The sequence below is a fragment of the Zingiber officinale genome, chromosome 4A (assembly GCF_018446385.1).
Source record: "Zingiber officinale cultivar Zhangliang chromosome 4A, Zo_v1.1, whole genome shotgun sequence".
Lineage (NCBI taxonomy): Eukaryota > Viridiplantae > Streptophyta > Magnoliopsida > Zingiberales > Zingiberaceae > Zingiber > Zingiber officinale.
The window spans coordinates 33,619,689-33,642,249 of NC_055992.1; positions in this window are offsets into that span (position 1 = coordinate 33,619,689).

Consider the following 22,561-nt stretch of genomic DNA (forward strand, 5'->3'; position numbering starts at 1 on the left):
CCTACTTAAACTTAAAACAGTATTAATTTATGAGAAAAATATAAATTCAATCAAAATTTCAACGTTACAATGTATATACCTAAGCTTAAAATAACATCAATGTATCTTTTCAGCATTTGAAGTATATCATTTTTAAGGCGACTATGATTTATGGTCCAAGTGATCCGAACATAGAGGAGAGTAGATTTATAATTAAAATTTTAGTTAATTATTTCAATTAATTTTTAATTTAAATGAGATATTCTTACCGTCTAATTAAATTATTTTATTAATATATATATATATATATATATTTATTTATTTATTTATTTATTTTAAATTTTAAAATTATAAAAAAAATATTTATTTATTATATATATTTTAACTTATTATTATTATTATTATTAATTTGATTTAATTTATTCTAAAATAAATTTATAATTGTGTGTTCGAGGGACGAAGAGCTACGGAACAATACACTGGTAGAGTCCGAGGGACGAGAAGCCGAAAGGAAGTCAACTCTAGGAGAAGGTCGGAATTGGATTCAAATGACCTCAACTCTGGATGATCAGAACATCATCCATGTGAGTGAAGTCCGAAAATATGTTGGTGTTGGAAGCACCAGTTAAACAAGCTTATGTTTTGATATAGGCAAAGGTTCAAAGTTAAGCTGTATTATTATTCTAACAAGTTGAACTAAGTATGTAAGAAAGTCTTAAGTGATTTTAGGCAAAGGAAAGTCCTAGTTGAGGTTAGGCAGGTGGAAAGTCCTAAGCCGTGGTTAGGTAGGTGGAAAATCCTAACTGTGATTAGATAACAAAGTCCTGACCCAATGAATTAGGTAAAGTTTTGGTGGGTAGAGGACGTTGGGCGAAATCCTAGAGTCGAGGACGCTATGAAAGTCCTAGGGGTCGCGGACACTAGGCGAAAGATTGGACGGGACAGAGATCGGACGTCCAGCATGAAGTCCTGATGTCTTAGACACTGAGCAAAAATCCAAATAGTTTGGAGGACTGGTTTGGTAAAAGATAATCTTTCTTGAGTGGAGTCGTGTGGTTCTTGGCTGCTGGTTGTGAGGCACGGTCGTGCAAGGTTGCATGGTCGTGCTATGCTCTCTATCTGGAATGGACACACGACCGTGCAGGGTTGCACAGCCGTTTTCACTCCAAAAGTCGTCCCTGTCAACAAAAAATCAAACAAAGAACAAATCTCCGACAAAATAGTAATAAATACTGAATAAACGATAAGAGAGATGATCGTGCAAAGAATATATACAAATAAAGCAAGTGAATGTGTGTTAAAACATGCATAAACGATCATAATATCTACGCACATCACACCCCCAGACTTAAACCTTTGTTTGTCCTCAAGCAAAACATTACAATCTATGTTCATGAGTTCTTATAATGTATCATAATCTCTAGTGTACTTGCCTAACTCAATCAACTAGTTCCATTGATAATTATAATTGTGGAGTAACCTAAGTATGACTTAAGTATAAGTTCTTTGTGCTCGGTGTAATAAGTAACTCAAACTCTTTAAGTTTCAATTTTCTGTCCTAGTCAAGTCATCATACAATTGAATTCCTAATGTTCCCGGTGATAGGCACTTACCTGCCACACACTTGGTTCGTTTTCCTTAAATTACACAAGGTCTCAAAGGATACTACTCGGAATCAAGAGAAACATAACATTTATTTTCCCAGTAACCTAACTCAGTCTCAATGGGGTAAATTGTTAGTTTCCACTCACGACAATTATTTTTTATTCCTTATTCAACTCCTTTTTTTTATTTTTTATTTTTTTTGTGCTATAAAGGTATAACACTAGTCACAAATGGCAGATGCATATGTTGGGATTTAGATTTTTCCAAATGAGTTTCCATGATCCGAGGTCATCTAGTAACCAAAATATAACTAAGGAATCCCCATGGGAACAAAAGTACTAAGCAAATTGGATGAATCATAACTATTTCAAAATATTTCTTCTATTCAAGCTTAAGTACTTAAGTGAAGTGAAAGTAAGATCCTTAAGGTTAGGCCAAGACTTATACTAAAATCCGTATAATACTTAGCTTATTTCATGCTACTAAAGATAGAGAAAGGAGGTACACCAAGCATACTAACACTATCTTTACAACACATGAACTAAGAAATTACACGTGCTAGTCATTTTGCTATTGGACAAGTCAATAGAGGAAGTAGAAAGTTTGATGTTCTCAAATATGCCTCAAAACTTCAAAATAAAAAATGATGAAAAACTACAAGTAGGAAAAGGAAGTGCAAATGAGATGCAAGAAATATGAAATTAAAAGAAATAAAAATGCAATGCAAGTAGATAAAGCAAACTAAATAAATTTACAGAAAGAAAAGAAAAGAACCGACTCGACTCTGGTTGTGTAAACACAACACCCCCCCAGACTTAGACTTTTCATTGTCTCGATGAAATCAAAACGGCCGACGAGGCTGAAGTTCGGGGAGATCGGGAAGCTAAGGATAAGCCTCAACGACCCATCTCATATCCCTTACACGTTTATGATACGAGAACAACTCATCAATATCACTCTGGAAATTCCTCATATACCACCTAAAGTCTTCGTTCGAAACCATTCTCTTCCTATGAGCCACCATGAATTCAAGCATTCATGAGCATAAATCTCTCTCACTCTTAAAATAATCCTGCAAGCGCTTAAATTGCTCGTCTTTCATGCAAATATTTCTAGTAAATAATTTATTAGTTTGTTCCAAGTCATGATGAAGAGAGTTAATAATAGGACGAAATTCTTGGAAATTAAATCACAAAATATCTCGACTAGCCGAAGGTATATCTCTAGGAACGAAGGTTGGAGGTGGGTTAAATTGTTGCTTTACTAAAGTCAAACACCAATTCTCCTTAACATGGATAGTGGTCAAAGCCGGGTTGGACAATCTAAGTGGAAAACTATCCTTAATTACAAAACTATACCCATATTCCTCACGGTGAATCAAATGAGTGGTTAAACAAAAATTTAGATCCATTCGATAAACATCTTTGATCATTTCAAGACCACTCAGACCATACCCTAGTACTACCGCAATATGAGTAAGCAATCCTCCTAAAATAATGGGAGCAGAGGAAGAAGCCTTCCCTAATGTTATCAAGTGCCTTAAAAAAAATATCCAGAATTAATAGACACATTTTGTTGGACCGTGAGATTCGATAGAGGGGGGTGAATATCGATAGAAAAAAATTGTTCGAGTATAAACACAGGGGAAATGAAAGGACAATGCTAACACAATCTGGTTTTACTTGGTTCGGAGCTTGTGTCGACTCCTACTCCAAGGCCCGCACACAAGGGTGCTTTCGGTGGGCAATCACTAGCAGTTCGAAAATTATTACAAATTAAAGTACGGGAATGCTAATGAAAATAAAACAAATACCGACAAGAATTTAATAAAAAGGAAGGGAGCGTATTGTCGGAGCTTTGTTAGCGTCGCAGGATCGCAGAGCAGTAGAGCAAGCAGTAGAAGACTTTCTTTTCGTTGTTGTTCTGAAGCTCCTCTTTGACCCTCCTTTTATATGAGGCTCGGGGCGCCCCGGATCCCTTCCGGGCGCCCTGGTGGGACGTGGCAGGTCCAACCAGCAAGCTCCAGTGGCGATGCGCGAGTTTGGATAAAACTTACCTCCGGGCGCCCGGATCCCTTCCGAGCGCCCGGACCTCCTATTTCCAGGAACTCCTTCTCCTGCAAAACAGAGTTAGTCCGAGGCAAATATATATCCTGTAAAACAGATTGTTTAGCACAATTAAAGTTCAACAAAGTAATAGAAAAGAGTATGACTTAGATTCCGTCTTTCCGAGACCAGAATCTAGTCACGATTTTGACTTAGATATCCGAAATGGATCTAAGCCGGATCGACGCCTAATGTTCCCTTCCCGGGAACGCGTCCTCGCAGTCACTCCCCTCCAGTGACTTACCTTACTTACCTGCCAGACGTCCGGTCAGCCCTTCGACCCGTCTGGACTTCTCGCCAGCTATCCGGTCAGCCCGTCGACCTAGCTGGACTTCTCGCCAAGCGTCCGGTCAGCCCGTCGACCCGCTTGGACTTCTCGCCAGCTATCCGGTCAGCCCGTCGACCTAGCTGGGCTTCGTGCCAGACATCCGGTCAGCCCGTCGACCTGTCTGGACTTCTCCTGCACACTCGATCAGAGTGTTAGACAACAACAGACTAACTTAACCTGATTTGTCATTCATCAAAACCTGGGTTAAATCGTTAGTGCTAACCGCACCAACAATCTCCCCCTTTTTGATGGAATGACAACCTGGTTAAGTTAGTGAAAACATATGCAAGAAAAAACAAGCATTTAAAGAGTTTTTAAGTTAGTTTGTATTTTCAATTCTGGTTTAGCTAACTTAACCACCTAACCCTCCCCCTTTGTCATTCATCAAAAGAACAAATGTTAAGTAAGCAAAAATACAGACTTCAGACAAAGTAAGAAATTGTAAGATAAGATGTCAAGTTAACTTGGGGAAGTTTCAACTTTTGAAAACTTGTTTAAAGCATTAGCTTTTAGCTTTTAGAAAAATAGCTAAGTTTAAAACTTTGAAACGCTTTTCAAACAAACTCAAAATTCTAAAACTAAGTTTGAAAAATCTACTTTTCAAAACTGATTGAAATTTATTTTTCAACACTATGTTTGTAAAAAATTGAATTTTCAAAATTAAGGAAAATGATTTTGAGAAGCTTAGTTTGTAAACTTAAGTTTTGAAAAATCTAATTTCCACAATTTTCAACACTAAGTTTTTTAGTTTGCAAACATTAAGAAAAATGATTTTGAACTTTACTTTTAGTTTTCAAAGGAGTTTGGTAAAACTAATTTTGATAAAGTAAAATAATTTTTAAAATGAAGGAGTTTTCAAAAATAATTTTGTAAAATTCTTTTTCCAAAATCAAATTTTCAAAGGTCAAAAGTACTAGTTTCAAAACCATGGTTTAAAATACTTGAAAAATTCAGTTTTCAAAGACTAAGTAAAAAGTATAAAAAGTTTGTGAAAAAAAAAATTCACACTATTAAACAAGTTGATTTTTAAACTTTGATTTTCAAAATTAAGTTTCAAATTCAATTTGAAAACCTGAATTAATTTTATTTCTCCCCCTGAACCTGACATTAAATCAAATGTCTAACCGGGTAGTTACTAACTGACTATCAGAAGATATCAGCTTTCACTTGGTTAGTCAAGTTAAGTTCAACCTTAACTTGATTAATGTATGTTTTGTTTTTAACGCCCAGACTTATATCGATGCACTGAAATAAGCATCTTAAGTCTTAGGCAAGTGGCCTATGCATCTCACCCCTTTCTATGTTCGTCAAACACAAGCAAGGTAAGCCTAGGGTTTGGTGAGATGCTCAAAAACTAGTCCTATGGGTACATGCTTTCTAAGGATTTTGAACTAGTCTAAGGCTAAAAATATATTTAAAAATCTAAAAATAGGAAAGTTTTGAAAATAAGACATGTTTAACCTATAATTTGAGAACAATCATTTTGAAAAATATTTTTGAAATTCGAAACTCCTAATCTATTAAGATAGAACATAATCAATCCATATCAGAAATAACACTAAATAGATGAAAAGTATTCTACAAGTGATGTAGATAACTGAAGTGTGTCATAACTAGAGCTACTGAGATGAGGAAGGGGGTGTTCCAGATCCCAAGGAGCGGAGTAGTGTCATCAGCTCAGTATGTCGGGTCTGCCCGTCAGCTCGTAACTCGGAGACCTCTCGCCGCATGTCACGCTGAAAATCAGAGTTCTCCTGCTGGAGACTCGCCATAGCTCTCTCTAGTCCGGTCATACGGCCGGCTAGAGTGCGAGGAGCGTGATGTGGTGCTCGAGCTGGGGGTGGTGGTGGAGCTGGAGCGGCCTCCTCCGGAAACAGTGCAAGCATGAACTCATCCTACTCGGCCTCCCCCTGTGCGTCTGGATTGTGTTGGTGTTGTGCCCCCCTCCGCCAAGGCATAGTACCGTCGCCCTCATCTATGTGGATACTAGCTAGAGAGAAGTTCCTAGCTGCTATAACGTCAAACTCAGTCATATAGCGAATGTCTCCTCTAGTGACATCAATGTCCAACGAGGACATATATGCTGTCAGAATGTGACAGTAAGGCATGTGGACTCGTCTATTAGTCACGTTTCCAGCAGAGTAGATAATGGTGGAGAAGATATGTAAGCTGATGTCAATATCTAACCTATGACTCAGGGCATAAAGTAAAAATGAGTGGAATGAGCGCATCACGGTGATGTCACGTGTGGTCAGTGGTAGAATGCAGAAGACTAAGACCCTATAAAGAGCGTAGTCCTGGACTCGAAGTTCTAACGACCTAAACTGGGTCACAGTGGGTACTCGCTCTCCCCAAAAAAATACGAATAAATCGTATCAGGAGTGATATGCGAGTAGGGATCTCCGAATGGTAGATCCCCGGGAGGATAGCACAAAAAGGAACAAGTGGATGGACGTAACTCTAAGAACTCCCGGATAGTCATAGGGGATAACGTGATATCAGTACCCGCTGCTCTAGTAGTATAGGTAAGGTCGTCTACTTTCACTAAGTTGTTGTAAAATTCAGCACACAGACTTATGTTTATCGGACTAGTACATTCAACAAGGTTCCATAAGTTATAGTGGTTTATAACCTCCATAACGGGAGCACAAGAAACTAGAAAGAACGATCTATCTATACATTTAGTCCTAATGGCCATATAAATAGTTGACTCAAACTTGATTCTAAGTTCATCTGTGGGAAGCCTAGGGTCAGTACTAGCATTAGAGGGCCCAGCACCAGTATTTGTTTGTTTCCTACTGTATATAAAAGAGATATTCTAAGTGAAAATATCAAGACAAATTTAAAGAATTCTAAGACAAGGAAAAAAAATTTACCGAGGAGCCATCGTAAACTATAGAACTGACGACCTCGGTTGAGTCGCAGCATCGTCTTCACTGCTAAAAAAATTTAATTTTAGATCACTCTCGCACTGAGGTTCAGATAGAGCCTTGGTGAAAGTGAAAATGTTTGTGGGGCAATTGTTGGGGGCGCCTGCTGCCCCCTATTTATAGGGAGCTCCGGGCGCCCGGAGCCATTCCGGGCGCCCGGGGGTGATTTTGGGCGGGGCGCCCGGATCCCTTTCTGGGCGCCCCGGAAGGGAGTACCAGGGGCGCCCGCCCCTGGTTTTTGACCTCTTTTTTTTTTTTAAATTTTTAAAGTTAATTTTATTTTTAAAGTTAATTTAATTTTTTAAAATAATTTTTAAAGTTAATTTAAAGTTAAATTAAAATAATTTTTTAAAGTTAATTTAATTTTTAAAATAATTTTTAAAGTTAATTTAAAATTTAACATAAATTAATCGTAAATTTAATTATTTAATTCGAAGTTTGATTTAATTAATTTAATTTAATTAATTTAATTTGAAATTTAATTTAATTAATTTAAATCCTTAGTCATCTCACCTGATCTAAGTTTTTAATCAGGGAATCTTATAATTTTGTGAGATGAATTAGATTTAATTATAGAGTTTGGTTTAACTTGTGTTAGATTCAGGTTTAGCTTTGGTCTCAACAAATAGACATTTTTTGGATAAACTTCTAAGCTTGGTGAGTCACTTGGACGTCATTAGAAGTAACCAACCTTTCGAGGTTTTCCGAATAGTCCTATCCACGGAGCTTAGTACTAAACCTTGGTCTAACTAGTTATGATCCATTTAAGGGTAGCTTCGGTCAGTTCCACTTGGCCAAATGCACCAGATCGAAGCCATATCTTTCTAGACATGCGATGCCCAAGCTTCCCTTAACGTACTATCATCCAAAAACTTCACCAGTACCATGATTCAAGTTAGACTTGGTCCCTTTTTTAACTAATCCTAATAACCCTGTGGGGTTAGTTTGTTTGGGTTACCTTGTCGGGTAAGTTAGTTTTGGAGGTGCCAGCTATTCTGGAGCCTCCCCCTGAATTATTGGCCTTAAATTTTCGTTTTAGGTTTGTGTCTATTTCTTTTATAGTTATAATTAACTTGTTGATAATTTATATTTTGTTGAGTTTTAAAATGTTTAAATTTTGAATTTTTTTATTTAGGTTTGTATTTTGGTTTATTCGAGTTTATATAATATATTTTTTCTTTAGGTATATAATATTGATTAAGTCCTACTTGCGTGGTCAAACACGCTTTCGGAACCCAAGCCTGATTAGTTGATTTGTATTGGGTTATTAATGATTTAAAAGTTTTATTTGAGTTTGACTTGTATCCGAGTCCGGTTTTATTATAACACGCCTTTTGATTATTCAGGATTAAGTCTAGATTTTTTGATCTTGTTGTGAATTTTTCTAGCATTTCTTTTAACTTATTAATTTCTAATTTTAATGATGAATTCTTTTCAAGTGTTAGATCTTGAGTTGGATTTGAATTTTTGATTTGCTCCTTGAGGTCTTGATTTTCCTCAAGGAGTGACTTGTTTTCATTTTCTATTTTAGCTAATTTATTATTTAAGCAAGAAATAATTTTAAAAAACTTTTTGTTTAAATTAAAATATAGCTCATCCGGGCCTTCGGAAACGAGTATGAACTCGTGGCTTGATTCGGGTTCGGACCCGTCTTCCGATTCGTCTTCCGTTTCAGCTTCGCAGGCCATCAGCGCGAGGTGGCTCTGGTGCTTCTACTCTTCTACCTCCGATTCATCTGAGGAGGAGGAGTCCCAAGTTGCTTTGAGGGCCTTCTTTTTGGTTGACTTCGGTTTGTCGAATTTCAGTCTTGGGCATTTGTTCTTGTAGTGCCCCTTTTTGTTGCATCCGAAGCAAGTCACATTCTTTTGTTCCGTGGGAGAACTGATCTTTTAAAGGTCCTTCTTGCTGAAGCTCCTTTTTCTCCTGGTGAACATTTTTCTTACCAAGTTCACCAGGTATTTTTCGTCTTCGGAATCTTGATCGGAATCTTCTTCAGATTCAGACTTGCTCTTCTTTTCTTTGGATGAACCTGCAAATAAAGCAATACCTTTCTCGGCTCCAGCATTAGTTTGTTCATGTAATTCTAACTCACAAAAAAGCTCGTCTAATTTTAACTTAGATAAATTTTTCGAAATTTTGTAGGCATCTACGATCAATGCCCACAAGCTATTACGTGGAAAGACATTTAGTGCGTACCTTATTAAATCTCTGTTTTCCATCTGGTGGCCTATCGCGTGGAGTCCGTTGAGGACGTCCTTAATCCTCACGTGCAGTTGACTTGCCGTTTCCCCTTCCTGCATTTTTATATTGAATATTTTATTTAAAAGTAGGTCTCTTTTTGTTACCTTTGCGTCGCTTGTTCCTTCGTGCAGCTCGATCAGTTTGTCCCATAATTCTTTAGCGTTCTGATGCGGTCCGACCCGATTCAACTCTTCTCGTGTTAGGTCGCAGTGTAGTGTGTTGATTGCCTTGTTTTCTGTTGATGCCTTTTTCCTCATGTCCGGAGTCCACTGTTCCGGGTCTAGTGGATTTCCGGAGTTGTCGACTGGAGTTCGGTACGCCTTTATGATGCTGAACCATTGATCGTAGTCTGTCTTTAGGTACACCTCCATTCCTTTCTTCCAGTACGAGAAGTCATCCCCGTTGAATAGGAGAGGACGTACTGTGCTAAAGCCTTATAGTTGAGACATCCTGCACACAAGTAAACAACGAAAAACAATATCCCAAGACTTGGTCTTGGATTAGCAGTGCAAAATTAAATAATAGAAGTATCTAAATTGGTGTTATACCAATTTAGATTTAATTGCAACGAAGAAGAAATTTCCAAATTAACAATAATATCATATTAGAACTAAGCGTAAAACTGAAAACAAAAAGACAAAATAAAAGTTAATATTTTCATCCCCTGTCTGATTGGTGGTTGCACCAAATCAGAGCGGTACCTGCTCTGATACCACTTGTTGGACCGTGAGATTCGATAGAGGGGGGGGGAGTGAATATCGATAAAAAAAATTATTCGAGTATAAACACGGCAGAAATGAAAGGACAATGTTAACACAATCTGGTTTTACTTGGTTCGGAGCCTGTGTCGACTCCTACTCCAAGGCCCGCACACAAGGGTGCTTTCGGTGGGCAATCACTAGCAGTTCGAAAATTATTATAAATTAAAGTACAGGAATGCTAATGAAAATAAAGCAAATACCGATAAGAATTTAATAAAAAGGAAGGGAGCGTATTGTCGGAGCTTTGTTAGCGTCGCAGGATCGCAGAGCAGTAGAGCAAGCAGTAGAAGACTTTCTTTTCGTTGTTGTTCTGAAGCTCCTCTCTGACCCTCCTTTTATATTAGGCTCGGGGCGCCCCGGATCCCTTCCGGGCACCCTGGTGGGACGTGGCAGGTCCAACTAGCAAGCTCCACGTGGCGACGCGCGAGTTTGGATAAAACTTACCTCCGGGCGCCTGGATCCCTTCCGGGCGCCTGGACCTCTGGGCGCCCGGACCTCCTATTTCCAGGAACTCCTTCTCCTGCAAAACAGAGTTAGTCCGAGGCAAATATATATCCTGTAAAACAGATTGTTTAGCACAATTAAAGTTCAACGTAGAAAAGAGTATGACTTAGATTCCGTCTTTCCGAGACCAGAATCTAGTCACGATCTCGACTTAGATATCCGAAATGGATCTAAGCCGGATCGACGCCTAATGTTCCCTTCCCGGGAACACGTCCTCGCAGTCACTCCCCTCCAGTGACTTACCTTACTTACCTGCCAGACGTCCGGTCAGCCCTTCGACCCGTCTCGCCGGTCAGCCCGTCGACCTAGCTGGACTTCTCGCCAAGCGTCCGGTCAGCCCGTCGACTCGCTTGGACTTCTCGCCAGCTATCCGGTCAGCCCGTCGACCTAGCTGGGCTTCGTGCCAGACATCCAGTCAGCCCGTCGACCTGTCTGGACTTCTCCTGCACACTCGATCAGAGTGTTAGACAACAACAGACTAACTTAACCTGATTTGTCATTCATCAAAACCTGAGTTTAATCGTTAGTGCTAACCGCACCAACACATTTTCTATCATAGCCCATAAACAATACAAGTCAGAAAGCCTTACAATTCCTTCTTGACCCCCCCTTTCCAAATATCGTGCTCCTTATCATCAAATGGACGTATCAAAAAATTGGGTTAACGATACTAGTGTTATTATAAACATGTGGATTAAAATGAGACCGTCCACCAATTTGTCGCCATAAGTTTGAATTTTCAAAAGCAGGTAAGATTATGTAAGCTCCATCCCTAGGCAAATCATAGCATGCATTAAAATCCTCAAGACTCCATTTATAGTCATCATTAAATAAACAAAATTTTAATTTTCCTCCTCGAACATTATCAATAGTAATGGAGCTTAAAATTTCCAAAATGATAAGAGGATAAGTTGGGTACTTCATGGTCATTAAGTTAGTCCAACCTATTCTATTAAGCAACCAATCAATATCATTCCTAAACCCAAACACTTCCAAGGTTTCTTGGTCCATAAACCTAGTGCTCAAATAGAACATTTAGATAAAGAGTGATAACGATGCAATTGTTCATCACTAGAGAAAGTAATGCCGAAGCTGTTAAATATACCTTTGAAGCATGCATTCCCCTCGTTTGAGACAACCAACAACTCTTTTCCTTTCCTTTCCTTTGACGAAGCTCCCTTCGATGATATTCAACATCACGGATGGCGGGAGAGGTAGATTTGAATGAGATGAATGTGGGAGATGGGTGGTAGCACTTTTGGGAACTTGTGGGAGGAAGGAAAAAGAAGGGGGGGGGGGGGGGGGGGTATGAGGAAGGAGATGAAGGTGGCGGCACAACTGTGTAAGCCTCCGCTCACCCGTGCCCTAATAGGAGTGGAATTTGGGTAGGTCGTGTATGACTCCACACGCCCTGCTCTTGATAGCTTGGCACTCCCGTGTCAGTTGACACGGTCGGTTCTTTCCTTCTCTCAGCTTTGATCACACGGTCGTGCCAGATCTACACGACAAGTGCCCTCTTCTCCTCTGTTGACTTCGCACGGTCGTGCCAATTGGCACGGTCGTGTATTATTCTTTCTCTGCACAGGCCACACGGTTGTGTAGAGTTGCACGGCCAGTGACATTTCTTCCTCTGTTAGCTTCACACGGCCGTGTGTGGTCACATGGCCGACTTTCTTACATGCGTAGTGTCTCGCCCTTCACCTTTTTGACTCCTCTGATGCCCCCACGCCCATGAAACGATCACGGCCAGCTCGTGGAGGTTATGTACATCTTGCAAACAAAAGTCCAGCAAAACTTCATTGAACTAACTAACTAACTAAAAAAAATAGAACGACAAATTGATAACGAATTAAAACGAAAACCCTTGGGATGCTTCCCAAGAAGCGCTTGTTTTAGGTCTTTAGCTCTACCCCTTTTTCAACTCATTCAGGTGGGCGCATATCCAAGAAGTATATCAGCATGTTTTCCTCAACCGACACGTCATGGATGTATTTTTTTAAACGTTGCCCGTTGCCTTTAAATTCTCCATGCTCTTCGTTCCAAATGTCGACTGCTCCAAATGGGTAAACCTTTTTGACTTGGAATGGTCCTGTCCATCTTGATTTTAATTTCCCAGGAAAAAGCTTCAATCTTGAATTAAACAATAGTACTAAGTCTCCTTCCTTGAACTCTCTCCGCAGGATATGTTGGTCATGACATATCTTTGTTCTCTCTTTGTAAGATTTGGTATGTTCATAGGCATCCATCCTCAACTCATCAAGTTCATTCAATTGGAGTTTCCTTTTATTTCCTGCCAACTTCAGGTCTATGTTAAGTTGTTTAATTGCCCAATAGGTCTTGTATTCTAACTCTACTGGAAAATGACATGGCTTCCCATACACGAATCGGAATGGGGTCATACCAATTGGAGTCTTGAAAGTAGTACGGTATGTCCATAAAGCATCATCCAATTTCAATGACCAGTCTTTTCATGAATTGGATACTGTCTTTTCTAATATTGCTTTGATCTCCTGGTTGGAAATCTCAGCTTGCCCACTAGTTTGGGGATGATAGGGCGTCGCTACTTTGTGACCCACTCCGTACTTCTTCAGCAAATTTTTAAACTGTCTTTAATGAAGTGTAAACCCCCGTCGCTAATAACAGCCTTGGGTACACTGAACCGTAGAACAATCACTTTTTAAAATAGTTTGATCACTATTTTAGCATCACTTGTAGGAGAAGTTATGACTTCTACCATTTCGATACATAATCCACTGTTACTAGAATATAATTGTTTCCATATGATGAAGGAAAAGGGCCTATAAAGTCTACTCCCTATACATCGAATAGCTCCACTTCGAAGATGTAATTCAGTGGCATCTCATTTCTCCTGGTAATGTTCCCGGCCTTTTGACATTGGTCGCAAGACTACACAAAATTTTTTGTGTCTTTAAATAGATTTGGCCAAAAAAATCCTACTTGTAAAATCTTTGTAGCTGTTTTTGAAACTCCCAAATGTCTGCGGTACGACGATGAGTGACAATGAAACAAGATGTCTTTGACTTCATCCTCTGGCACACACCTTTGGTAAATTATATCTCTATATTTCCTATAAAGCAGTGGTTCATCCCATATGTAGTGTTTAACATCTGAAAAAAAACTTCTTCTTTTGCTGCCAGGTGAGGTTTGGGGGAAGTACTCCTATAACGCCCGAAAATTCTCAAATAAATTTTATAAATATTCTATTATTTTTCTAGAATTTTAGAATATTTTTATGGGATTTTTGGAGTAACAGAAGTAGCAAAAATTAAATAAAAATGTAAAATAGCCAAAGCGGGAATTAAACCCGCGACCTATTAGACCCTACAACTTATAGCATGACTTTAGTAACCAAGTGGCCCCAGCAGGAGTGTGCTGAAAGAAGAGAAGAGAAATTATATTTATGATTTGGTTGGGTCGTATTAATCACTTAATATAAATAGGGAATTTAAGTGAGGGTTTATTATTTTTTGATCAACAACTCTTCCTCACCCTCACCCTCTATCGCCACCCTCTCCCTCTCCCTCACCCTCTCGGCACTCCAAGCCCCAAGGGACCTAGGGTTCCATCCCTAGGGTCGTAGGAGCACCTTCCGGCGACGACTCTAGTACAAGGATGCTCATCTCCGCGAGAAGAACGCGTAGACATAAGAAGATTGTCGAGGAGATCTTCTTCTTCGAAAACCTAGCGATCAGAACTGTAAGAAACCTAGCGCAGGAAGTAAGTAACCCCTCACCTACAGTATAAGTAGTTAATCGTATGTTTTTATGTTTTTAGTTCAGCCATATGCAGATTTTTCAGCACGTAGGGTGTATTTGACCCTCCTCGCAAGTTTAGGGTTTATTTGAGCACCTCTAGATGGGACAGACATGTTTCCCTCTCTCTAGTTTTGGGGTTTTAGACGCTGTCGGGTGCCTAGAGGTGGCCCCCTAATAGAGAGGAGAGATAGAGCACACCAAGTGTTCGATAAAATGACTAGTACAGTTAAATGCTATAGTAGACATTTTAATAGCTCAGTTAAATGCCATAAAAGCATTTTAAATAGCATGCTTAGTCTTGCTTCAGTTTATATGGGACTACGGTCCAATGGGTGGGCTCCCACAGTTGCCCCTAGGTTCAGATAACCTAGCTCTAGGTTCAGATAACCTAGTAAGAGCAAGATAAGATAAATTAGCTTATGAAACAGTATTTTACTTTTATCAGTGGCACTGTGCTGGACTCTTAGTTGTCCTTGGGTTGGGCTCCCATAGTCGTCTCTAGGTTTAGATAACCTAGTAAACCCTACTAGATTCGGGACTAGCTACCTCGGGTCTAGTTAGGGATGCGCGCATAGCAAGTACAGTTGCCGGACCCATCAGCAGCATGATTATTATTTTTATTTTTATCTATTATGAGAAAATAGTTTTCAAAACTTCACAATTCAGTTATGTGAATACAATTTAGATTTAGCATTAGCTTAGCATTAGTTTAGCTTAGTTTATGTATCCATTCAATTTTTCTTATTGATACAATAAGATAGTTCTATGATCAGTATTTGATTGTCATGACTCATATATCAGTATGTCATGTTTTAGCATTTTCAGTATAACTATCAGCATGCATTTCCAATAGCATTTTTTAAAAGCATGATTTCATCGAATACATGTTTTTGTGAGGTAGATGGTTCTTACTAAGCTCCCAAGCTTATAGTTTCCTTTTCCTTATACTGCAGATAAAAGTAAAGGGAAGATGGATTAGCGGAGGCTGGAGGGCAATGTGTCAAGATGTGTGTGAGAAGGAACTTGGAATAAAGACTCTTGGGGACTAGCAAGTTTAAATAATTAGAATTTCTCACATTCTTATTATTCCACACATTTAGAATGTTTAAATATCATGAATTGTGAAAGTATGCACCATGCTATGCCTAGACCACTGATTATCTTGATGTTAGTTAATAAACCACGAATAATGACAGTAATGACATGCCTAGGAATCTTATGATGCTTTTAAGTTGATACATTTGCATTGTATATGGATTAGTGGTGGAATGTAGCAGAAATCAGAGCTCCAATCGATCAGCCGATCGATTGAAGGGTCCTCAATCGATCAGCCGATCGATTGTGAATTGATTTTCTGCGAACAGAGAGCTGCTGAATCGATCAGCTGATCGATTGGCCCAAGCTGGATCGATCAGTCGATCGATTCAGAAAGGATTTCCGTGCACAGAAGCACGTTGGATCGATCAGTGGATCGATTGAAGCCTTTCAATCGATCGAGTGTCAGCTTCAATCGATTGGGAAGTCTGATTTCAGCTGGAAACGTCTGATTTCAGCTCCTTGATCAAATGGAAAGTTTAGACTCCCTTCTTTAGCATATGTACAACAATAAAAGTGTATTTTGAACATAAATTCCAGTTTTAATAGTGATCCTGTCCGAGCGCTGAGTCGATGGATGCTGGGGACGTGGTGCTCTCCGCTGTCTTCGACTGGTGATGTGGATCTCCGGCAGACCTGCAAAGAAGCCGAGCTGGGAGGGGTTTCCCGGAGATGACCCTCCGACGCTCAAGTCAGACAGCGAAGAAGAAGAAGAACAAGACAATGTTACTGTAGCTACAGTAATCAGAATTGCATACCTCCGTCGAAGTCTGGGGGTCCTTATATAGGACCCCGGGGAGGCGCGGGCACGCTTCTCGATGCGTGCATGCTTCCCCAAACATACCTCAGTAGGTCATGTCAGAAAAGCATGCCTGACGTCATTCCGTAATCGTCCGAGCATATCCCGGATGTGACGGTGGAAGCTTCCACCGTACGATACTCTGTCCACTCCTGTCGCCAACCATGCTGTTTGTCTGCGACAGGTGTCTCGAGGACGAAGTTACCAGTTGTCCTTTTTGTCTCCTAGCGCTCTTATCTGTTCCCGGGCCGAGCAGACCAATCGCTCGGCGCTCATGGCCTCCGGGAAGCCCTGCTCATGTGCTCGGCTGGAATTGCGCCTTATTGTCCTGCGGCACGGCCGAGCGGCATGTCCGCCCGGCCCATATACCCTTTTACCTTGAGCATCAGAAACCTGACCCCTGGTCGGGCTGTCTTTCGTCCGGTCCGGGAGACCCTTGGCCAGATGTCCGGTCGGCCGGATGCTTGGTCGGCCTGCCACTCCGCTCGGCACGACCTTGGGATTGACCCTCTTGACCATTGACCTCCACGTGTCGCTGACTTCCCGCGGATGAGGGTCCCCCATCCTTATCACCGAATCACATGCCTCCCCCTCAAGTCTAGTCGAAGGAGGCACTAAGTCCGACTGACTGGACTATGAGTCTGGCCAAGCGACAATCGATCCGCCACTCCCGAAAGTGTACCTTCGCTCAGCCCCTATGGGGTCGAATAGAGCCTGTCGGCTAATTGCCGAGGGCTGCCCCATTGGCCTGTGATAATGTCCTCGGGATCTTCTCAGAATACGTGCAAATCTCCGTCATTATGGTTGAGCACGCGGGTTCTGCCTCGTGATGGGGCTCATTAAATGCCTTCCTCTGACCGAGTGCCATGTGGCGCTGTTGAAGTCATCGTACGACCGCCGCCTTATGCCTGATGTGACGTCCGTTGGTTTGAAATGGACGGTTGGATGTGGGCCTCGGGTTATGTGACCTGCATCCGACGGCTTGGGCGGATCGAGTCCACCCTTATAAGGCTTTCGACGCCTTCCACCGCCGCATCTTTGCCTTCGCGTGCTCAGAAGCCTCTCCTTGCGCTCCTCGCTCCGGTGATCATGTTCCCTGGCATTCCGGTGACCCCTCGTCCTCTTCCTTCGATCATCTTTTCTGTAAGGTTCTTTTGCCTTTCTCTCGTTGGTTCCTGTGTTTTCGTTCTTGGCCACGTTCTTGTCTTTCGAGTACTGTCTCGCTCATCTTTCTCGCTCGCACCTTTGCTTTCCCTTTCGACTTCTGCCTCCTCTATTGTTCCGGCGATGGCAAGTTCTTCTCAGCCCGAGGACCCCGCTCTCGGCCCATGGTATACCACCATGGAGTCGCGGTTCGATCGGCGCGATGCCGAGAGCCTGATTAACGCTTTTGACATCCCTTCTGATTTCGAATTGATTTTACCTTCTCCTTCCGCTCGGCCACATAACCCTCTACGCGGCACTATCTATTTTTTCCGTGACCAATTCGTAGCCGGTCTGCGGTTTCCCCTCCACCCCTTCATCGTTGAAGTTTGCAACTTCTTTGGCATTCCACTCGCCCAATTGGTTCCAAACACTTTTCGCCTTCTGTGCGGAGTTGTGGTCTTATTTAAGATACACAACATTCCCCTCCGCCCGGAAGTTTTCTATTATTTCTATTATCCCAAGCAGTCCGAGCCGGACACTTATCTGTTTCAGGCTCGGCCTAGTTTGGTCTTTTTGATAAACTGCCTTCTTCCAACAAACATTGGAAAGAGAACTACTTTTTTCTTCGTATCCCCGGTCGGTTTCCTTTCCAAACCAAATGGCAGGTCGGACCGCCCACCTCCCCCGAGCTGAAGAAGTTTAAGACCCGACCGGACTACCTCCAAGCAGCGAATATGCTAGCTGGCCTGAAGACCGTCGAGCGGCGACGTTAAACTCTAGGGTCGAAGCGGTGACCATAAATATCCCGCTCGGAAGACTGTCGAGCAGCGACGTTAAACTCTAGAGTCGAACCGGCAACTATAAACCCCCCGGCCTGAAGATCGTCGAGCGATGACGTTAAACTCTAGGGTCGAAGCGGCGACCATAAATATCCCGCTCGGAAGACTGTCGAGCGGCGACGTTAAACTCTAGAGTCGGACTGGCGACTATAAACCCCCGGCTTGAAGACCGTCGAGCGGCGACGTTAAACTCTAGAGTCGGACCGGAGACTATAAACCCCCTGGCTTAAAGACCGTTGAGCGGCGACGTTAAACTCTAGAGTCGGACCGGCGACTATAAACCCCCCGGCTTGAAGACCGTCGAGCGGCGACGTTAAACTCTAGAGTCGGACCGGCGACTATAAACCCCCCGGCTTGAAGACCGTCGAGCGGCGACGTAAAACTCTAGAGTCGGACCGGCAACTATAAACCCCCCGAACGGGACAACGTTGTGCAGATAGACTAAGGCCCAACATCTAGTGCCAATGATCAGCAAGCCTTGATCCTAAGGACAAGGAGAAAACAATGGCATGCGCTTACCAGCGCCGATCAACGAAAAACTAACGGATGTTCCATGTGGAATGAAAATCGTTAGACCGAGCGGCGCAGTCAAGAAAGACACTTGTAACAAGAAACTAACGGGAGTTCCATACGGAATGAAGGTCGTTTGACCAAGCGAGGAAGTTAAGAAATTACATGCAGAAAAAAGGCCGAGCGACCGGTCGACACAGTTACAAGGAGCACAACGAAAGGCTAACAGAACAAAAGTTGGCATTCCAAAGTAACATTGAAAAGTTCGCCGACCGGGGGCAAAGTTACATATGCTATTCATTAAAATTAAGGCTAGCCGATCGGGAGAATTACAGAAAATACTTCATTCAAGGTAATCGAAAACATGCTTCGGAATGGTGGTGAGAAGCGCCACATGCTCCGTAGCAGGGATGACCACGAATTCGGGAAGCTGACCCTTGGACTTTAGATAGTCCGCCTGGCGGTGATGGCCAACTCGAAGGCGATGACCAGCCGATTGCAAACCTTTTCCACAAATTCCATTGAGTGGATGTAGTTTTGCCTCAAGGTGGCGACGCGGCATGGCTCCGCCTCTTGGTACTCTTTGAAGGCGGCACGGGAAGCATCAAGAGCCTCCTGCAAGGCCTTCAAATCGTTCTTGAGTTTAGTCACCTCCTCTAAGCGGCCTTTCTGCTCTCCTTCTAGTAGCTCGGCCAGCTCTTTCACATGCTGTTCCAGAGCTCGGGCTTCCACATTCTTTTTATCCAGATCAGCGATAGCAGTGTTCTTTCGAGTGGTGGCGAGCTCAATCTTGCGGTCATAAGTTTTGACCTGCTTGTCAAGCTGATCCAACATGTATGCCTGGTTGGCCGTCTTCTTCCTCTCGGCCTCTAACAGGTCCTTGGTTTTTGCGAGCTCCTTCTGCAGCTCGGCATAAGAAGGGCCTCGAGAAGAAGATGGGCCGCCCTGATTCTTCAGCCTCTTCAGCTCCTCCTCCACCATAGCCAAGCGGTTGGCGACAGCAATATCTTCCACCCATCTCTGATGTACGCAGGGGTGTTAAAATGCCGACCGGGAAGACTACATAAAAGAAAAGGAGTGAAGCTTACCCCTGTGAACTGCTGCATGTGGCTGTCAGCTAGTTTGTCAAGTGGTATCATAGTTATGCGGGCTCGAGCGTTCGCCCACATCTCAGCAAGGGGTCCCTTGATGGTGATCATATGTTCAGGAGCCGTCGGCTGATCTGACTCAGCCATAAACGCCTCGGTAGGGAGGTGCAGGGTGGCCCTAATAGTGCAGCGTCGGCCGGGAGTTGTGTGAGTGGACGTCGAAGGATCGGAGGTTGAGCTGGACATTGTGGACAGAATGCCCGAGCGGCGGACTGGCGGGGTACAGGAGGAAGGGAGCTGACCGACACCGCTTCGATGGGGGTCGCGGGTGCATCCAGTTTAGAGGGGGACCTGTCGGAGGAGAGCACCTCGACCGATGGCGCCTTGCCGCGAGGAGATGTGGCGCCCGTCCGCTCAGACGCTTGCACTGCGAAGGTTGCCAAGTGGAGTGGCAACTCAACGCGTCGTCTTTTCCTGTCGAGCGGGAGCTCGTCCTCTGGATCGGAGTCTTCCTCCCGAATGGTCGGTTCCTTGCTGGAGGTTGCACCACCAATCGCTTCCGCGGGGGAAGCCTGAGTGGTCGACTTCCCTGCATTCGTCTCGCTCTCACCCTCGTGAGAGCCGATCGGAGCGATGCCCAACTACTCCATTTCCTTGGTTGCTGCCACCTCGAGCGCGACCGCTTTCTTCTTCAAGATCCCGAATAGCACGGACTCCATTACGATGTTCGCTGCAAGGAAAAGAGAAGAAAATCAGTTAGAACTCAAGGCAAATGCACAAGTTTGTTTCTTACCAAAGCTGCTCGGGAGGGGGGTTCGGCTGGGACTCAAACCGAATATATACATCACTCCTTCAGGTAGGAGCATGTGATCGTAGTTACGAGGCGACTTTCAGATAAGCGATTAGAAGAACTCACCGTCCACAAGCCCCTGTGTGAACGCGTTCATCATAGTTTCCGAGGTGACCGTCGGGATGTCCATGGCCACCTGGTCGAAGCGTTGGATGTAAGCTCGGAGCGACTCCCTCGATCCTTACTTGATGGCGAACAGACTGGCGCTGGTTTTCTGATAGCGTCTGCTGCTTGCGAAGTGGTGGAGAAAGGTCGTGCAGAACTCTTTGAAGCTTGTTATTGATTTGTCCGGCAGCCTCCGGAACCACCGTTGCGCCGACCCAGAAAGGGTGGCGAGGAATACTTGGCACTTTACCCCATCTATATATTGATGTAAAGTGGCGGTGTTGTCGAACTTACTCAGATGGTCGTCCGGGTCAGTGGTCCCATTGTATTCCCCGATCGCCGAGGGCGCGTAATGCCTTGGCAGTGGGTCATGTAGGATGGCCTCGGAGAACTGCCAATTGATCCGCTCGGGGGACAAATCTGTTTGGGGCGCCTTACCCTTCCTAGAGTCGAGGATGGGCACCTCGTCAGACGAAGAGCCCCGGTCGAGGTTGGCTTGCGTGACTTCTGACGGAGTTTGGAATAAAGTCCGATGGAATGGTATTGGGGCGGGTGGAGCTTCTACCTGAGTGCCGGTCGGACCTTTATTCTGACCCCATATTGAGAGCTACTCCGGCCGGTCGTCTGGTGCCGCTCGACCACCTGATGTCGACGTTGCCTGTTGCGCTAACCGATCGGCTTGACCCTTTTGCTGCTGCTCGACTATCTTGGCCGCCTGCGCTTGGATGAGCGCGTCTAATTCTTCGGGAGAGAGCGTCACCATGAGTTGGCGTCAAGCTTCTTCCATCGTCTCTGCTCGGATTCAGGTGCGTTCCCACAGACGGCGCCAATTTGATCCTGTTCGAGCGCTGAGTCGATGGATGCTGGGGACATAGTGCTCTCCACTGTCTTCGACTGGTGATGTGGATCTCTGGCGGACTTGCAAAGAAGCCGAGCCGGGAGGGGTTTCCCGGCGATGACCCTCCGACGCTCAAGTCAGGCAGCGAAGAAGAAGAAGAACAAGGCAACGTTACTGTGGCTACAGTGATCAAAATTGCATACCTCCGTCGAAGTCTGGGGGTCCTTATATAGGACCCCGGGGAGGCGCGGACACACTTCTCGATGCATGCACACTTCCCCAAACATACCTCAATAGGTCGTGTCAGAAAAGCATGCCTGACACCATTCCGTAATCGTCCGAGCATATCCCGGATGTGACGGTGGAAGCTTCCACCGTATGATACTCTATCCACTCCTGCCGCCAACCATGCTGTTTGTTGGCGGCAGGTGTCTCGAGGACGAAGTTACCAGTTGTCCTTTTTGTCTCCTAGCGCTCTTACCTGTTCCCGGGCCGAGCGGACCAGCCGCTCGGCGCTCATGGCCTCCGGGAAGCCCTGCTCATGTGCTCGGCTGGAATTGCGCCTTATTGTCCTGCGGCTTGGCCGAGCGTAATGTCGGCTCGGCCCATAGACCCTTTTACCTTGAGCATCAGAAACTCGACCCCTGGTCGGGCTGTCTTTTGTCCGGTCCGGGAGACCCTTGGCTAGATGTCCGATCGGCCGGATGGTTGGTCGGCCTGCCACTCTGCTCGGCACGACCTATGGCCACTCGACACGACCTTGGGATTGACCCTCTTGACCATTAACCTCCACGTGTCGCTGACCTCCCGCGGATGAGGGTCCCCCGTCCTTATCACCGGATCAAATAACAATTAGCAAAGTTTTTTTTATTTATTTAGTTCAGCCTTTCGCACATCATACATCAGTGGTAGCCACAGAATAGTTTAGCAATCGTAACCCCCGATCTTATAGCTTAGTTAGTAGAAGGCGGGGCATTACAGAGTGGTATCAGAGCAAGTTCCATACTTCCTCCACACACACATCAGCATTGAACCTGCAGCTTCCAAGTAAGAATACCTCAA